This window comes from Mytilus edulis, chromosome 5 (assembly GCF_963676685.1).
Source record: "Mytilus edulis chromosome 5, xbMytEdul2.2, whole genome shotgun sequence".
Taxonomy (NCBI): domain Eukaryota; kingdom Metazoa; phylum Mollusca; class Bivalvia; order Mytilida; family Mytilidae; genus Mytilus; species Mytilus edulis.
In genome coordinates, this window is record NC_092348.1 from 59,317,587 (window position 1) to 59,335,053 (window position 17,467).

The following is a 17,467-nucleotide window of genomic DNA, read 5'->3' on the forward strand; positions in this document are numbered from 1 at the left end:
CAATTGCTTGTCAATGAAAATATAACAATAAGGAGATGTAAACTAAAATAATAAGTTTTTTTATATACCATACCGTTCGATTGCTATGCAAACATTATATGTAGTTACTCGATCTTTCAATTTGTCAAAATTCACTTTTATGAGATCAAATTAAGAAACTATTTCGATGGTCATTTTAAAATTGTATTTACGATTATCATAATTTGATAAAGAGTTTCAAATGGAGTTATTTTAAACACTAATACAAGAAAATTACAAATAATAATTGTCTAAAATTGTACGACCTGTATATATAATTGCAGAACTAGGTAGTTAATATAAATTAAATTTGGTTAAGTTCCGAGGAGTCAAGCTTCTAACGATCATTTTAATAATACACTAGTTTTGTATATGCTTATGTGATCATAGTGCTGTCCTTGCTCGGATAAGAAAAGTTCTGTCTTTTAATTCTGTCAATAATCTTTGTAACAACTACGTAATTAACACACACATAATACAAAGTTACTGCATCACATGCGTTTTTCGATAATTAATGTATAAATATGTCTCTTCAGTAGTGTTGGAGGCCAAAATACTTGATATAACTAGTTTAATAAGTTTATCATCTTCCAAATAAATGTCAATAGTAACTGTACAATGGCAAATGACTCACGAGTAAAATAATTCCTCCAATCTCAAGATAACGTGATCCTATTCAGTTATTGAAATACAATTCTACCAGCGCATTTTCTGGATTAAAGCTTATGTGTATCTTTCACAATGCAATCCGCTTGTTCGTCTTTTTATGAAAGATACAAAATTACTGATGATAACAATAATCTTTTTATAAATTATTTGTGTAAGTCGAAAACAAACTGACAATGTCATTGTTAAAACAAAATAACAAACAAAAAACTAAACAAGACCAATTAAAGGCAAATTAGAAAACTAAAGACATGAGAATCACAAAACCCACTTAAAATCATGAATGATTTCGTGTGCTCCGGAAGTTTAAGCAGATCCTACTACAAAAATAGCAAATTTTCGGAAAAAAATACACTCCCTGGAACATCGTGTCAGTTGTGAGATAAATACTGCATATCTAAAAACTACTTACACAAAGGTATGACGTTTACTACATAATAATCGAGATACAGAAACAAACCAACCAATTCCAATCGACTTCAAACAATTTCAACAACTGGTATTTAGCTTGCTGTAGTCGACAGGAACAGGAAGCATGTGATTTTACTTAAGGTAGCACAATACAAAGATTTTATACCTACAATTCCCCAGTTTTGAAATGCTGTAAGAGTAGAGAGAGTAGGTTTTATTATATGTTGTTCCTTGAGCCATTATTTACTAATCGGTGTCTCAGATTTTGGATAGAACGTATAGATCAAATTTGACACCTAATCAAATATTATCTACTTTTTGTGGTAAAGATGTTTACACTAACTAGAGATTTTTAAGAGAATGGAATACGATAGCGATAATTTGAGACACCGTTTTATAGCTCCTGTTGTGTTGATATAGCTTTCATTCGGATTTCGTGTATAGTTAAAGAGATGATGGAGCCAAATTCATTCAAGTGAGCTGACCAAGATTTTGCCATAACAATTGATTATTTAATGATTCCATGACAAAAATATTGCATTAATTTAAAAGATCAATTTTTTATCCTTCTATAAATACACCTATTATTAATTTATATGCAGTTCTAAGAAAGTAACAGCATTTTAAAGGTCGGAGATTAGAAATAAACAAATCTTTGTATTGGTCTACCTTGAGACAGGCACATTTAATTGAGCTGTGGAGGTTACATGTCTGTTACTGCTTGTAGTCCTTTGTTAATTCATGTTTCATTGAGATTTTGTTTAGTTTCTTTTGTTATCTATTCTGACATCGGACAATGACTTCTTTTGAACTGAGGTTTATTGTGCGTATTGTTCTGAGTTTGTTTTTTCTACATTGGCTAAAGGTATAGGGGAGGGTTGGGATCTCAAAGAAACATGTTTCACGTCCATTTGTATTTTTATCCATCTGATGAGTTAAGCCTTTTTCAACTGATTTTTTTAGTTCGTTTTTATGTTGTACTGTTATACCACTGTCCCAGATTATCGGGAGGATACTAGTATTAAGTGTGTTTGTGTTTTCCAGCTTATATGTTAAACCCGTTACATTCTCTATGTATGTGCCTGTCCAAGTCAGAAGCCTGTAATTCAGTGGTTGTCTTTTGTTTATATGTTACATAATTGTTATGCCCCACCTACGATAGTAGAGGGGCATTATGTTTTCTGGTTTGTGCGTCCGTCCGTCTGTTCGTCTGTTCGTCCGTCTGTTCATTCGTCTGTTCAACCGTTCGTCCGTTCGTCCGTCCGTCCGTCCGTTCGTCCCGCTTCAGGTTAAAGTTTAGGTAGTTTTTGATGAAGCTGAAGTCCAATCAACTTGAAACTTAGTACACTTGTTGCTTATGATATGATCTCTCTAATTTAAAAGCAAAATTGGACTTTTGACTCCGATTTCACAGTCTACTGAACATATAGAATAAAAATGAGAGTTTGAGGTTAAAGTATTTGGTCAAGGTAGTGTATGATGAAGTTGAAGTCCAATCAACCTGAAACTAAGTAGACATGTTCCCTATGGTATGATCTTTGTAATTTTAATGCCAAATTAGATTTTGTAACCAGTGTCACGGTCCATTGAACATGGAAAATGATAGTGCGAGTGGGGCATCCGTGAACTTTGGACACATTTTTGTTTTTCGTTCATTTTTTACATAAATTAGGCCGTTAGTTTTCTCGTTTAAATTGTTTTACCTTGTCATTTCGGGGCCTTTTATATTTGACTATGCAGTATGGACATTGCTCATAGTTGAAGGCAGTACGGTGACCTATAGTTGTTAATCCCTGTGTCATTTTGGTCTCTTGTGGAGAGTAGTCTCATTGGCAATCATACCACATCTTAAATTTTATATTAACCCCACCGCATTTTTGCGCCTGTCCGAAGTCAGGAGCCTCTGACCTTGTTAGTCTTGTATGATTTTTAATTTAGTCTCTCTTACTAAATTAGCTACATGCAAGGACCACCATAATTTGTCATGCTGCAGACAACAAAAGTATCAAAATTATCTACAATATTTAAATTTGCATATTGTAGATTGAAAAAATAGAGTTCTGCCTTAGGTATAGCAAGTTTAGATTTTAGGGTCAATGTTTCATAAAAAAGAATAGCCAACGTATGTACAAATATCTTGTCTTAGGGAGAGATAAATCATACTTTGTAAAGGATCACTCTGATTCAAACAAAAAAATTTCTGAAACTGACATTATCAAGATGCTTGATTTCTTGATTGACAACATATTTATTACGTTCGGAAGACGAGTTTTTCAATAGACTGTCGACATTCCAATGGGAACAAATTGTGTCCCTCTTTGTCGAGTTGTTTCTTTATTATTATGAGGCTGACTTTATATACAGGAACTTTTTAGGAAGAAAGATAAGAAGTTACAGTACTTGCAACCTTATACGTTACTATATCAGCGATCAATCATCGGTCATCGATCAGTCACCGATCAGTCAAGTTCGCGTCAAACTCACGTCAGCAATCCGTCAGACTTATAGTAAAAGTAATTGACTGATCGGACTGATCTGATGGATAGTACCGATCGACCTTGATGACGGATTGAACTGTTATATGTCACATGATAAACTAATACAAATTACGGAATTTTAGTTTCGTTTAATTCAATTAAAATGGTGACTCGTGAAAATCGAACGTTCAATGATACATTTTGTTTATTAATTGTTTAGCAAAGTTGTATGAATTGAAATGAATAGAATGTACAGAGAAAACCTAAATTAAAAAATTGTCATTAAAGAATGGTCTTTTGTTTTATTTAGGCTATATATTTTCAAACTCGGCGAGTTCTGAAACGTTGTCTACATCGCGATTTCGATTTCATTATTTTCCAAACATGCTAGAGAAAAACAAAATGAAAGGATCAGTTATTGAAAGATGTAGTCTATTTTTTTCAATATTTTAATTTTTTGTATCCTAATCACCATAAAATCCTTTAAAAAACTTATCATAATCACGGACTTTCTATATTCCTGTCACAATCGAAGCCTAAAAAAATGCTATTTTTTTAACAAGAAATATGACTAATTTTAAACAATGCAAACAACATTACATTATATTTTTCTGATACTCTTTTTCTACCTCAATAAAAAATGACTACTCCTAAACAATAAAAAGTACAAAAAGCCAATGGTGGTAAACATAAATATATTCCTTAAAAAGAAAGAAATAATTTTCAGCAGATTAATTCTTAAATAATTTACATTTTCTACAAAAAAAAAACATATGGAAATCATTTATAACAACTGTTGCAATTGAAAAGCTATTCTAAACTATAAAAAGTACAAAAATCCAATGGCGGTCAAAAATTTTCAGTAAAATGAAGAAATATTTGCATTTTAGGCTACGCGTACAAAAATTTAATATCCTTTTCCTAAAAGTAAGCATATTTTATGAAAAACAGCCAATCTGAATGTACAAAAAGTACTGAAATCATATGACGTTAAATAATTTGTATCAAAATAAATCAATAACTGCATTCTTATTCCAACAAAAATAAAAGTTTAAGTATTTTAATTCTCATTATATCTCAATTCTGATTAGAAGATTTGTCTCAAGATGGTCAAAAAACTGATTTCAAATAAAATAGTATCATTTTTGATAAAAAGAAGAATAATTTTGGTAATTTAAAACAATGTGAACAAAATGTTAGTTTGTTTTTTCTGACATTCTTTTAATTTTATGAATAAAAAGCTATTCTAAACTATAAAAAGTACAAAAATCCAATGGTGGTCAAAAATTTTCAGTAAAATGAAGAAATATTTGCATTTTAGGCAACGCCTACAAAATTTAAGATCTTTTTCCTTAAAGTAAGAATATTTTATGAAGAACAGCCAATCCTGATGTACAAAAAGTACTGAAATCATATGACGGTTAATAATTTGTATCAAAATAAATCAATAACTGCATTCTTATTCCACAGAAAATAAAAGTTTAAATATTTTAATTCTCATTATATCTCAATTCTGATTAGAAGACTTGTCTCAAGATGGTAAAAAAACTGATTTCAAATACAATAGTATCATTTTTGATAAAAAGAAGAATAATTTTGATAATTTTAAACAATGCAAACAAAATTTTAGTATGATTTTTCTGACATTCTTTTAATTTTTTGAATAAAAAGCTATTCTAAACTATAAAAAGTACAAAAATCCAATGGTGGTCAAAATTTTTCAGTAAAATGAAGAAAGATTTGCATTTTAGGCTACGCATACAAACATTTAATATCTTTTTCCTTAAAGTAAGAATATTTTATGAAGAACAGCCAATCCTGATGTACAAAAAGTACTGAAATCATATGACGGTTAGTAATTTGTATCAAAATAAATCAATAACTGCATTCTTATTCCACAAAAATAAAAGTTTAAGTATCTTTTAATTCTCATTATATGTCAATTCTGATAAGAAGACTTGTCTCAAGATGGTAAAAAAAACTGATTTCAAATAAAATAGTATCATTTTTGATAAAAAGAAGAATAATTTTGGTTATTTTAAACAATGTGAACAAAATTTTAGTACGATTTTTCTGACATTCTTTTAATTTTATGAAAAAAAGCTATTCTAAACAATAAAAAGTACAAAAATCAAATGGCGGTCAAAAATTTTCAGTAAAATGAAGAAATATTTGCATTTTAGGCTACGCGTACAAAAAATTTAACATCTTTTTCCTTAAAGTAAGCATATTTTATGAAGAACAGCCAATCCTGATGTACAAAAAGTACTGAAATCATATGCGGTTAGTAATTTGTATCAAAATAAATCAATTACTGCATTCTTATTCCACAAAAAAAAGTTTAAGTATTTTAATTCTCATTAATTTATATCTTAATTCTGATTAGAAGGCTTGTCTCAAGATGGTAAAAATAACTGATTTCAAATAAAATAGTATCATTTTTGATAAAAAGAAGATTAATTTTGGTAATTCTAAACAATGTGAACAAAATGTTAATATTATTTCTTTGACATTCTTTTAATTTCATTAAAAAACAACCTATTCGAAACTATAAAAAGTTCAAAAATCCAATGGCGGGCAATATATATAATAACAATTTTCGTAGGAAGAAGTTTATGTTAACAGAGTCATATAACAATGTATAATATAATTATATATTATATGTCTCTGATGTTTACAATCTTGAATACAAATTATTAATCAACACAAACAATTTAACGCTCTAATCATCTTATTCTGTTATACTATTTTCACTTTTTTATTGAAACTTATTTTATTACAAATAGTGTAAATTAAGGTGTCTTCGTAGAGGTCCACGTTCATCGATTGTAAACACTGTCGAGTTCGGTTTACATAAGCATTTTAAATATATACGTATCCGTCCGATCCGTGCATAAATCCAATTTACTGAGCGATCGGTGACAGTTGTCAGGGTAACTCTTACATAGGTTATTTGACTTATCTGACGGATCCTAAGGGTCACCGATCACCGATCACTCATCGATCAGTCAAACATCCGTCACCGATCATTCACCGATCAGTCAAGTTTACGTCAAACAGTACTGTAGCAATATCCTTTAACTCTACTTTCCGCTATATAGATGATGTTTTTTCACTAAATAAAACAAAATTTATTGACTATGTTGAACGCATCTATCCCATCGAACTAGAGATAACAGATGAAATAGGTACAGTTAAGTCGGTCCCATATCTTGACTTACATCTAGATATTGACAATGAGGATCGGTTGAAAGAAAACTTTAAGACAAAAGAGATGATTACAGCTTTCCAATGGTGAACTTTCCATTTCTAAGCAGAAATATTCAAACAACACCTGCATACGATGTATATATCTTCTAATTGATACGATATTTCCGTGCTTACGTTTCCTATTATGATTGCTGCTCGCAAGGAAGCTATTAAACCAAGAGTTCCAAATGGTGAAGTTGACTTCGTAAATTTTACGGACGCCATCACAAATTGGTTGACCGTTATGGAATAAACGTTTCACAAATGGTATCGGATATGTTCCTAACGTCATAACTACAATCACCTTCCCTTTCGTGAATGTGACCTACCGAATTAGACCATTTACCGGATTTGTTATCACATAAGCAACACGACTGTTGCCACATGTGGGACAGGATCCGCTTACCCTGCCGTAGCACATGAGATCACCTCTAGTTTTTGATGGAGTTCGTGTTGTTTATTCTTTAGTTTTCTGTGTTGTGTCATGTCTACTATTGTTTGTCTGTTTGTCTTTTTTCATTTTTAGCCATGGCGTTGTCAGTTTATTTTCGAATTATGAGTTTGGCTGTCCCTCTGGTATCTGTTGTCCCTCTTTCAAGGCCGTTATTGTCATACTTCTTTCAGATTCTCCCTCCTTTCGCCTTTACTCTCAAAATAACGTTCTATGACAAACATATTAAAAAATAGTGTTACATGTAGGATGTTTGTTCTTAAGTATATTGTTTTTATTCAGGACAAATATGAAGTACCTTCCGTTGACCCTATTTGTGTTTGGATTGTGGATAACATTGTTAATTTCAGGTAATTGTGTCACGTGTCGATTTATAGCAGGATAAATTAAAACATACACAATGCAAGTACATAAATATTGTTTTATTGAGAAAAATACGGTGTTAATTTAATAGCTTAAATACAGTCTTCGTTTTGGTTACATCTAGAGTTATTTTTATTTATTCGTTGATAACTGTTCATTGCAGACAGCTATTGTAGATACAGATCTATATTTAATTAGATTTCATTGTTTTCTATTTTAACATCAAAAGCATGTCAACAGGTTTGGTTCAACTACATTCCAAGGCACTGTTGGCATGCTTCATCATAGAAATGGAAAGTTCACTATTGGAAATTTATTTTAGTACGTTTTGTCGTAAAAGTTTGATCTCAACATACCCACAGTGTCAATTTCTAAATATCAATCCACAGACAGACGCAACCGTACCGTTGCTATCATGTATATTTGAGTTTGATCGGAAATATTCATTTAAAATTGATATCAAAATTTTAAATATTAGGATGATGACTTAACATTTTATGAAGTGAAATTTGAGTTTAAAGGATAATAATATTTTCTTTTCGCTTTTCTGAGAGGCTCATGCATGACTGTCTCCTGTGAATAAAAGAACATATTGACAATACTAGGGAGTTAGTTAATTTCAATAGAAATATCTGTTGTCGATTGAAAAATACATATAAAATTGATAAGTACATGGGGAATGTGTCAAAGCGACAACAACCCGGCCATAGAGCAGACAACGGTCAAGGGTCATCAATGGGTCGTCAATGTAGCGAAGAGAAACTCCCGCACGTCCTTCAGTCGGCCCCTAAACAAATATGTATAATAGTTCAGTAAAAACGGACGTCATACTTAACTCTGAATTATATATTAGAAACTAAAATTAAAAATCATTTAAGATCTCAACACTCCCCCTTTACCTCTAGCCAATGTAGAAAAACATACACACTAATACGCACAGTAAAACTCAGTTTAAGAGAAGTCCGAGTCCGATGTCAGAATAAGAAAAAATAGAAACTAAACAAAATGACAATAATACCCAAATAACAACAGACATGCCAGCTCCATACCTCAATTAAATAATGATTGAAAGATTATGTCTTTATCATATGAATATCAGGCACAATCCCTCCTTTCAGGGGTTTAGTATTATACAATCATGAAATATATGAGTAGAACATAACCCGTGTCATGCCAACAACTGGTTTTTGAATAAATATGTTTAATCCGATGCAAAGACCGTATATGGGAAGCAATATTGAAGCCAAAATATGCAATCTTTAATGACCTGACAACAGTACCGTAACAATAGCCCTTCTTAATTAGTCTGTTTAAAGGTTTCGTTAGCTTTTGAGGTTAATACTGACATTTTTGTACTTTGTAAAAAACATTACCATAAACGATTGGATGTGAAATACCTGAACGTGTAAGAAGTATGCATGCTGAGTTACATTTACGAATTATTTCCTTATACCGATGATAAAATTTAGTAAATGTTTTGACTAGTTTAATTTGTGATATCGAAAACATTTGTGTAATAATTTTCAGTAATGCATAAATTTTTCAAGCTAGAATCGAATACGTTGTTACATAAACGAGCGAATCGTACAAGTTGAGATATATAAACACCATAAGACGATAACAAGGGAACTTCACCATCTAAAAATTGATAGTTAACGATAGGAAATGAATCATAAATTTGTGTATTAGGCATGTTAAGCTTCCTGCACGTATTAATTATGAACTTAGGAAATCATTTTATTTTGGTTTTGGTTTTCAAGAAATTATTGGATTCGATCGCACTGTTCTCTTGCATGACCATAATTTAATTATACAAGTAATTGAAACAAGAAAATCCAAGTGCAATTAAATATGTTTACGTCAAATGTATTTGTACTATTGTTACAATTGCCTGTATTTGTTATTCTTGTGAAAATAAAGATTTTATCGAAAGCTTGCACTGCTGTTTACAACATTTTTCCTTTTGAATAGTTTAATAAAAAAAAATCAAGAGCGGTGGAAGATACCAAAGGAATATTCAAACTTACCATTTGTCTCAACTCGGCCGATTCCGTACCCTCATTTAAAGGATAGAAGGAGAGTAGCGGATTCTACCGAGGATTGCCGAATACAAACTTACAAGTCGATCACAAACTAACACTGCAATTGGAGAAAAAAACGAAAAACGTCCAAAAGACTTCAAAATACCCCAACTAAATTTTAAATCGAAAACAACAATGGTACGTTGTACATCGTATTTCAAAATACAATTTATTTTTGCAAACATTAGAGAGCATAAAAGCAAGGTAAGAATAGCTTATTTCCTATTTCATGTGAAGGATAACATCGTACAATCTTTTTCATGCTTTCTTTTTAATATTGAAGTATGTTTTGTTAGTTTGAAATAGAAATTAACACTTTAAAATATTTTTCTTTCGATTAATACATGAAATAGGTGGCCTCATTCATGTTTAAGTAATTTGCCTTGATCAAATACGGAAACACATATGAACTATAACAAACACATATTTTGGGTTGTATTTCCTCTTTGTATAAAAACATGACTGTGGGAGACTATCTCTGTATATAATAATAAATACAATATTTATAGAGCGCATTATATAATAACAAAAATTACTCTAAGCGCTTCACATTTAAAAATATATAAATACAAAAATACATAAATCATAGATTACAAAGCACTATCTTAAACGAATCAAACAAGCATATAAAAATTTATAAGATACTTAAAAAAGAAAAAACAGAAATAAAAGAAATGAAAAATGCATGTACCCTAAAATATACAAAACTGTCTAAAACTAATGCAGTCAATTAAAAGTATATAAAATATACAAGAAATCCTTAAAAGCAGTCCGAAATAAATGAGTCTTGAGTTGCTTTTTAAAACCATCTAAAGAATTTACACTCCGTAAAGACGATGGCAAATTGTTCCAGAGTGTAGGCGCAGCCTTGTCAAAACGCCTCTCACCGTAGCTTTTTTGTTCGAACGTCATTTGGAGGATGTAGAAGCATACTATTTTCCAACTCGAGGGATCTACTTGGCTTGTATGGAGTAATTAAATTTTGAAGGTAACTAGGAGCCTTGCCATGCTGTGCTTTGTAAACATATAAAAGAAATTTATATTGGCAACGGTAATGTATGGGTAGCCAGTGTAATGATATTAAAACAGGCGTAATTGAGTCAAATTTCCTTTTTCGTGTTATCAAACGCGCTGCTGTGTTTATCTTAATGATAACAAAAGGACAAAAAGACTAACTTAGTTTGATAAAGAAAGGACGAATGGACTTGCTTATTTCCATGATAAGCACGTTGTTAGCTACAAACTCAGCAAGACGAGCCTTCGAAAGAAAAAAGGCAATGACCTATAATTTTTAACCTTTTATACATTGTGACTTGAATGGAGAGTGGTCTCATTGGCACTCATATCACATCTTCTTATTTATAATGAAGTCTCTTATTCTGACATAATGGTGTATATAAGGTGTCCAGTGTAAGATCAGTTTGAAATAAGAGATGTGGTATGGTTGCCAATAGAGTAACTATCTATAAGAGACAAAGGGACATCAAATAAGCAAGTACATCGTATTGCGATAAACATTATAACAGTAAATAATGACCAATACCGTATAGTAAACTTTAAAGTCACCGGTGTGCAGAATTTGAACGGCTTAAAAGACAAACTGTATGATTAAAGCTAAAGTCAAATTCATTAAACGAAAGAAAAAAATTATGACAGACACCAATAAAGGACAACCACTGCATTGAAGCTTCGAATTTGTGGCATATAGGATGTGACAGGGTTAACATGTTTGCGACAGCTCAACCCTCCCCAACCAGAGACAGTGGTGTATCAGCACAACATAAAAACAAACTGTTGAAATCAGTTTAACAAATGTTTGTCGCATCAGACCTGCACGTAACACAAAATCATATAACATTAATACAAAGGACACAAAGCACCGATCTAAGTGTACTCGCAGTTTTTGAACGCTAGTCTAAAAAAATTTACAACTTTTAGTAAAATCATGTTTTCCAAGACTAAAATATGAATAAGCACATATAAAAATGCATATTACAGTAACATATTACATTTTCTCATAATCTTATGACCCCATGGCATCAATTTCATTTGCAGCCATACTTTTTTTATTTTTTAGGATTTTTAATACGGTTAAAACTGTATGGCACCATTAAAACGATGCATCTGATGCACTGCATCAACTGACTGATAAACTGTACAGCCTACTATACCATGTATACAATTTCTGTTCTTGTTTCGATAACATTAATTAGTAATATCTGAAGTCAAATCATTTTGATTTGTGTAGAAAACTTGGAACCACTGACGTTTGCATTTTTTTGATATTTCTATCACAGTTGTGCAATGAAGGGAAATTCAGTCAGTGACCAAGGACAGATGCAAATAGCCATATTTAAACAGTACATGGAAGTAAAACATGAACCAACATAGACGTGTTTTCATTATGAGAGTTTGATCATTTTAGCACAGAGCAGAAGTGATTCATACAGAAATTCAAAAATGATATGGCTATCAGTAGCGATGACAATAGAACTAAATACTTTATGATTTTCTACCCTTTAATGTTGAACACAGCACACTGAGAAAAAAAGGTAAGAACGACTGTTTTGTTACAGAAAAGTTAAACATTTAAGTATGCAAAGAACAATAAAATGACTTTATCCTTCTCTGTAAAATATTTTCGTTCTCTCATATGTTTAAGGTCACTAACATGACTTCATACAAATCTGGGAATTAATCAACGATATATATTTATTGATTTTATCCATTTTAGAACATTTGCAGAAACAAACCAGAACAATACGTTTTTAAATGTTCTCAAATGTTTTGCAGTTGTTTTTCACCCGTTTGAATTGTCCGAGCTTTTAATTTTGCCATTCGCTGAGGGACTCTCCGTTTCGAATTTTCCTTGGAGTGTTTTGTTATATTTCTTTTTTGGTACACTATTAAGAATTCAAATTGTTAGAGTTTTTTTTACAATATGTGATATTATATCAGTTATTTCAGCGTTGCTTGCATATGAACTAACACTTCACATCACGATTTCCTAGATGCAGGGTTGCTGCTAACAAGTAAGCTACCTTAAACCAAGAGTTCCACGTGGCGAAGTATAAATCATGCCTGCGAAAATTTGACGAACGCCAGCACGAATTGATTGACCGTCATAGAATATCTGTTTCAAATATTTGTTCTTCCGCGAGTAATACAACGGATGTCACATGTCGAGCAGGATCTGCTTAGCATTGTAGGGCACCTAAGGTAATCCCCGGCTTTTTATGAGTTTGTTGTGGCTTAGTGTGAAGTTTTTATGTTGCATTTGGTGAAAAATGAAAACAACACGCAAACATTCCATGCGTCCGAAGCGCTTTTTCTGTAGTCACCAACATCGGGAACTCTCAAAGCCGTTTATTTGAAAGCCAAGAATGTATAATAACCTAAACAGTTGAGGGGTTTTATAACAATAAGTGTCCTAAAAAATAGCCAAATTCATCTACGGTCAACTTTGCCTGAGGGAGTTAAAACCTTGGTTTCTTATAATTTCAAAATTGAACTGTTTCTTTTTTCGTTTTTTGCCATGTGTTTGTCAGTTTGATTTCGACTCATGAGTTTGAATATCCCATTGGTATCTTTCGTCACTCTTGTATGGAAGATATATGGAACATTTATATCTCATTAAAGTGTGTCCTTTTTTGTTCACTTTCCAAAAGCATTACGTCTCTGATGTCATATGCAAAACTTTGAAATTAAATCAAATCTATTTGAAGACTCGTCTTTATAACTACAAAAATTAAGAACATCATGCTTCTGAAAATAAAATAAAAAATTACAAATCTTATACCATAAAACAAGTACTTATTTTTGCTTTCAATTCGAAAAATTTAAATATTCCAATCAGCTATTGTTGCATCGTACCATTGCATGAACAACATCTTGCATCGGGCCTTTTATTAAACAACCTTTCCAACGAAAAGTCTAAAATTTTTATATTACTTCAAAGTTATCTATTAAAGAACCTTTTTGAGCACGCTCACATACTTCTCGCCCTCACATTGTCACTTGACAAACAAAATCTCACCAGATTCCTAAGTTCAAAGACTCATACTAGTAACTCTACAAAAGTTATTTGATAAAAAAATTCTTGTGGAGAGGCACACTTACACATTATGTCCTCTTTAACTACAAAGTATCAACAGTGGCAGAAGTATAATTAGGCTTCAACTCTAAGCTCAAAGGGCATAACTCATGGAAAAAAATGGAATCGTAATTTCCTGTTGATATGCACATCTCCGTATTATGTCCTTATTCGCTTCAAAGTTTCATGCAATTCCGTTGTGCGTTTTCAGAGGAGTTGCGATGACAGGAATAGGACTGACGGATGGACAGACAGACAGACAGACGGACGCACGTGTCAAAAACATTATACGCTCCACAACTTTGTTGCGTGGGGGAATAATAAGATATGATTTAAATTAAAGCAGGACAAAATGAAGTGGATGTATTATTGGTGAACTACCCTCATAAATGGAATTTAACCTAGGATTCAAAGTATTTTTAAATGTTCAAACGTTCTAAGTACTATCAGCTGTGTAATTGTTATAATGAATTTTTGGGGTAATAGTTTTCAAATTGTATTCATGACTGCGTTATAATTTGATGACTAGTGAGGTATTGAGCCTTTTAAAAGATTGAACTTGTTACAACTGTAATACATTGTACTAAATTGGCCATTTTGTGGAAATATATAAGAAAATTATACACGATTACTTAAGAATTGTCTGAAATTAGGTTTGTTAGCGATTTAAACAGTGAGCCTGACACAATAACTAAACGACAATTGTTATAGGTACTATAAAAAGCTTATAACTCCTTAGGATTCTGGTCTATCATAGCTATTGCATAAACATATTTGTCTCGGGTAAGAATATAAGTTTATTAGAATTATTTATAACAGTATCTTTAAATGGACTAGAGTCCAAACAAATGTTTTAATTTATCCATTTATTAAGACCTGTTATTGTTATGGAAATTGTTAAAATGAATAAGAAATATTACCGTGTAGAACGCCACATGCGGGATGTCGGCTTTGTTTGAATCAGGGTGGCGGTTTTGAAGCGGAGAAAAACGATCAAAGTAAGTTCAAGTATCAACAATTCTTTTTTGAGAATTGTTAGGACCAAAAAAAAAAAGTATTACACGGAAGGAACCGAACCATAATCTATTTCCAACAAGAAGAAGCAGACGTTTTCAGTGCTCTGTTTTCTCACACACCTCTCTCTAGTTTTCCGTGTTGCAGATTTTAAGGCTTCATAAACAAGTTTCTGGATAAAAATCTACTTTTGACGATTTTTTCCGATATCAGATATATAGCTGACACCCCACATGAGGCGTTCTACACGGTGAATATAAATTAATAACAATATCGACTTACAAATGTAAATGGGAAACGTTATTGAGAATCAATAAATTATTTACATTTCTTTGACCTATTACATAGTCCCATCGGACTATAAATATAAAGGTGCAGTATCTGATATACAGATAAAGATTAAGTAAAGTGCTCTTATTTGAATAAAATGATTAATCAAAGAAGGTTATAAAAAATGAATAAATAAATTTAAAAAAAATAAGAATTAATAGATTAAATCTATAAAAGTATAAAAATTAAATAAAAATAAATAAATATATTAAATAAATAAATAAATAAATTCCCTGTTGAAATGAAACAATAGAAATGAAACTCTTTATAAGGTAGGTGAACAAAAATCTTCAAAAAGTAGTGTTCATCTTTTAAAGTTATTGCGTGTTTGAGTTGACTTTATTTATTTTTGGAAAGCGTATAAAGCAAAACTATTTGATACATCATCTTGCTTCATAATCTATATTTTTTTAACATTTGGCTACAGGTTGATAAAAAGTATTATCATATACATGATATACTTAGACTAAATAACATATGATTTTTACTGTATGATAATAGCATCAAAAATTACGTAAATTGCTTAGCGGGCTGATATGAAAAGTTAATCATATGCCTCGACTTTTATCACATGCCTTTCCGTAACGTTATTGCATGGCATTCCGGTGATACTCGGCAAATTCCGGAAAATACACCTCAATGGTACGTTTTCAGCGAAAGTCATTACAAAGTAGGGTACAAACAATTATTTAGATACTGGAAAGTATATTGTATAAAATAACAAAAAAAGAAAACAACAACAAACATACATGTATGATAAAATAAATGCATTTTAAAAATTTCAATCAAAAGTTAGAAAGTTACTTTAAACATGTTGACTCTTCCAAACCAGTGTTCATTATGTAAATTGTTGAATTATTTTTTTTATCGTCTATATTAAAATATATCATATTACTGTTTTTCTTCTCTGTTGAGGCATATGATAGACAGATTTCATATCTAGTGTACTACATTTGGGGTCCGACGTCCGTGAACTTTTCCCTCTTTGAACTCCTATTTGAGAATCACGTAAAAGGATCAATATATTAATCTGTTATTTTTCTCCATTGTTGAAGCATATGATAAAAAGATCATAACATGTCATTTTTTATATCGCATGTATTATCAGCCTTCGGTCAATATCAGCCCTCGAGCATTGCGGCTCTTTGGCTGATATTTAACCAAGGGCTGATAATACATGCGATATGAAAAATGCCATTTAATGATCTGATATTCTTCCACTATTTAAACATATTGGTAGTTTAATCAATATTTGATTGGTTGAACTATCAATATGTATTTTTTTTTATTATTTTACACAATATACTTTTCAGTATCTAAATAATTGTTTTGTACACTATTTCGTAATGTTTTTCACTGAAAACGTAGCATTGAGGTGTATTTTCCGGAATTTACCGAGTATCACCGGAATGCCATGTGATAAAATTACGGAAAGGCATGTGATAACAATCGAAGCATGTGATAAACTTTTCATATCAGCCCGCTAAACACCAATTCGAAAAATATGGAATATAGGTTAATTTAATGCTATTTTCATACAATAAAAATCATATGTTATTTAGTCTAAGTATATGATAATACTTTTTATTAACCTGTAGCCTAATGTTAAAAAAAATAGATTATGAAGAAAGATGGTGTATCAAATAGTTTTGGTTTATACGTTTAAAAAAATAGTCAACTCAACCACGCCTTAACTTTAAAAGATGTACGCTACTTTTTGAAGATTTTTCTTTACCTTCCCTTATGAAAAGTTCCATTTCTATTGTTTTATTTCAACAAGGTATAAGTCTGATGACTTTTTTGACAGTTTTACTTACTGATTTTTTATTTTTTTTAGTTTATATGCTCAGTTTTACTTAATTGTTATGTTCTGGTGAGAATAATTTTCAATGAAGTTTAATCAATGTTTGATTATTGAGAGGGCCTCTGTGGCCGAGTGGTCTAAGTAATTACTACTGTTATCACTAGCCAGTCAACACTGAGGTTGTGAGTTCGAACCCCGCTCGTGCAGAGGCACTCGACTCTCAATCTTAATAGACTAGGATTGTCAGTTTCCTATCGAAAGTCGGTGGCTTTCTCAAGGCACTCCGGCTTCCTCCACCAAAACCAAAAAAAAACGGCAGCCCCGAAATAGCTTAACTGCGGTGCTTAAAATGGTCGTTTAAAAAACTAAAAATCAAATTGCTTGGTTGAGACTATTCCACGTGTCATTAAACAAACCTTAAAATTCCCCTCTGAGTATTATATTCACCTCCTCTGAAATGTCGGGACAACATCGTGCAATGTTACGCGCAGTTATTGTACATAAGTTTTT